The sequence below is a fragment of the Pagrus pagrus genome, assembly GCF_965226575.1.
Source record: "Pagrus pagrus genome assembly, chromosome: 5".
Classification (NCBI taxonomy): Eukaryota; Metazoa; Chordata; class Actinopteri; order Spariformes; family Sparidae; genus Pagrus; species Pagrus pagrus.
The window spans coordinates 1,273,234-1,276,919 of NC_140189.1; the positions used below are offsets into that span (position 1 = coordinate 1,273,234).

A 3,686-nucleotide genomic window follows, 5' to 3' on the forward strand; every position below is an offset into this window, starting at 1 on the left:
AATTATTTGTTAGTGTCTCAAAAATATATAAGCTTTATACTTTTAATATATTCTTACTGTGCTAATAATATGCTTAATTATACTTTTGGCTTATTCCAATTACTAAAAAAGCATATTTTGCATAATAGTCAATATACTTTATCATTACTTTGCTATATTACTTTCTACCTTGCACATACTTGCAAATGTATTACCAGTATACTAAAGGCTGAAAGACTTGCGGGACTACATCCAGGTGAAAAAATATACTTTATTGTATTTGTACCATATCCAAATTAGTACATTGTAAATACAAAAAACTTGTACTATCTCTTAACATTTATACAACAAATGTATGAACATTTACATTATGGCTTTTAAACATTTTCAAATATTGGTACTTTAGTACACCTTGTAGAAATAGGTCCATTTCAGGCAGCAAGACCTAAACATTACACATAAACTTTACAGAACACTGAGAAATAGTGAACAATGAAAAACAACATTCCTTATTATTGCACACCTAACCCCTCCCACCATACAGAAACACACACCACACATTATGTTCCTTTTTTTTGGCTGAACTGCTCATTGTTACACTTTCGTCTGATGGCCGCGTGCACATCAGAGACACTTGTCTGTGAAAACTCCAGAAGAACAGCGTCTGTTGACCGAATAGACAAGAGATAATGTAAGTCACACAGAATATTCATAGTATTTTGAACAGTACATCAAAGGGGTATTCCAGAAAGGAGGCTCGAAGCCTAACCCTGAACTCTGAGTTGACTTAATCTGTGAAGTGAAACTCTGAGTATAGGCTATAAAAACAGTCTCATGAGTTTATTCAGTGGATATTTCAGCTTGTAGCAGCTTTTACCACCAACAGATACCTACTGATTAACACACATCCTGTCTCCTAACATCCTGCTGAGTAAATGAACATGTGGAAGAAGGCAGAGGTGGTGGTCACCTCCACCTCCACCACGTCTGACAGAGGCAGAGGAGCTGGTCCTGAGTCAGGTCGCTGGATGACCAGAGGCTGAGGGCGTCACTCACCCCCAGGACCCAAGAGGCAGACACACACTTTTATCTACAGATAGCACTTGAAGTTATTTAATATTATGCTAGATGCGGCAGCAAATTAGAAACGTACTTTGAAATTGCATTGTTGGAGGCAATGCAGGCTGATGGTTAGCCTACTTTTGTAGCTATCTGTGGGAAATATAGAAAGACAAATGAAATGTGAATGATTCCTCTTTTTCTGACTGCTGGAAGGTGATTGATTAACCTGCAAAGTGATAAAAATGAAGAGGTCCAGATCTGAGAGCACGTCAGCGGTGTTGTGTAGTCTGATATTCGATGTGCAGCCGGACTGAGAATATTGTTCAGATAAATGACGGACTGATGAGAAGTGGTACCGTTCGGCTCAGGGAATGGGAGCTAATCTAAACAAATCTAAATAATCCCCCTGTTGTAAAACTATGTGAATTATTTCTGCTTCAACATGATGCTGTTGAGAAGGAAAGGACAGGCCCTGTCAGACAGCTCCGTCAGACTCAGGGTTTCTTCAAGTAAACCTGCTAGCGAGCACGTTAGGTTCCCAGAGTCAGTCACCATGGTGACTGACACAGAGTTTAAGATACCTCTCATTCAGGAAAAAAACCCAGAGTTTCCCTCATCTTAGGGTTCACATAACCTGCTTTCTGGAATACCCCTCTGGAAACTGAGAAATGTTATCAGTATGGTATACCAATACTGCTACCAGTAAATAGTCCAACATGTATTTAGTAATTACTGGTGGTCAGTTTCCGTGTGATCTAGCTGCTATAGAAATCACAGACGCTTTTAAATAGACTACATGTAACTCAAAACAATGGTCATGAGTAATAGGTGGATATTTTGATGTACTTTACCTTCTGGTAGAGATCATGCCATTAGCGCTGCCTCGGGGCTGGTCTGTTGCCTCCTCCAGCAGGCCAAAGCCCAGAGCTGGTGAATGTCCTCAGTCTCACCATCCACTCCCCCTCTCACATTGCCTTGTGGCTCTGTGGTTTAGTGCTCATCTGAAGACAACATGGAAATGATAACAGTGGTTACAACTACGAATCACAGAATAAACATAGTGTGCTGAACAAGTGTGTAGGTCCTGTGAAATTCCAATCTCTGTGCAATTACCACATTTACAGGCTATATTTTTTTATTAATGCTACACAGCATTTTGTTTTTATATTACAAAGATGTGCTCACTTGTACTGTGCAATTATCCAACCGTGGTCATATCTATCAGTGAGAGGTGTATATCATGTATACATTTATTTATTTTGATTTTATTCATCAATCAATTAATCAATCAATCAATCTTTTCCCTTACTTATGACTCTTGAGCTGCTATTACAAGTTACTGGTGTAGGATCAATAGAGGTCACGTTATTTTGTCGCTTTTGCATTCAGATACTGTACTGACATGACTATACTGTCTCTGCAGACATGAACAGCTTTCATACATAAGCTTCAGGTTGGCTGATAAGGTCCGTTATTTCTTGGAAGTAGTTTAAATTAAAGTCATAAACTAAGCAGCTAGACGACCGGTTAACATGTACAGTAGGCTAAGACCGTAGCGGGAGAGCGCAGGGGAGTCCGTTCTCCTCCTGGGCTGAAGCCGGTTAGCTTCAGGGCTAACACCCTTCACTTCGCTGCCAGACAGCAGTTGGTAAAACAATAGGAGAGACATTACGTGGTCTGGAGAAGCTTGCGCGTTTATTTCACGAGGTCCTGGCTGCAGACCTCCACTGTGAGGTCGCTACCGCCGCAGGCTCCACTGTCAAGACAGGAAATGCACGGGATACATTTCAAAATAAATTCGCGAATGCACTTCCGGTTGAATCGTTTTCCTCACAAATGCATTAATTAGTAAACAATATGACGTAAAATCTATGAATTCCTTGTCTATAGTGTACATTGTTATATCGTATTTATATAGTAGGCTAAACTTTTTTGTTTGTCGTTTTTGTTCTGTGTTTTCCTTTTATGTTGCGCATGAGCCCCAACGTGGGTATTTTGATTTATTCTGTCCAAATCGAGGACAAAAAGCCAGACTAATATACACTGCACTGCGTGATTTTACAACTTAGTCATTACGAAAAACAAACGGTGGGTGATATGACTCGGGGCTCAATAGTCTATTTGTTTCTTACTACAAAGCTTAGGATCTTGAAAAGAGAAGGTCAAATAGTTGATGAATGAAGTTATTACTCATATTCATAAGCCAACATTTCATAAGATGTCATTGGCCTATACATTTTATTGTGTACTATACAGTACTTCACTGCCTTTTCATTATAATTTAACTTTGACTTTATTGCACTGCTCTTTTTCTATATATATATATATATTTTTTTTAATTCTGTTGTATTATTCTATATTTTTATTCTTAACCACCATAAATTTCATGTTTGGTTCTATGTCTATGCTAATTATGTTCTTGTGCTGCTGGAACACCCAAGTACCACTAAATACTACCCTAACTCTTGATATCTACAGTATAATCCAAGTGAATTATTAAGTGATCAATGAGAAAAACATAAAAAACACACCAAGTCACAACATGATTAAATGTTCTGTAGCCCTTTATTCTCGAACACAAACTCACTCATCTGTGTGACATTCACAATAGGCTAAATAATTTCTTCTTCGCAGAATTTCCACAT

The 3,686-nt window shown here is 38.5% G+C and overlaps 1 long non-coding RNA gene across 1 annotated transcript; it reads right to left on the reverse strand.

Moving 5' to 3' along the window:
- Nucleotides 1-251: 251 nt before the first annotated feature.
- On the reverse strand, nucleotides 252-2,889 carry LOC311257184. Its single transcript, XR_014622594.1, has 3 exons — nucleotides 2,714-2,889; nucleotides 1,893-2,042; nucleotides 252-643 (listed from the first exon to the last, which is right to left on the reverse strand). It is a non-coding gene; the product is annotated as an uncharacterized lncRNA (long non-coding RNA).
- Nucleotides 2,890-3,686: the final 797 nt, after the last annotated feature.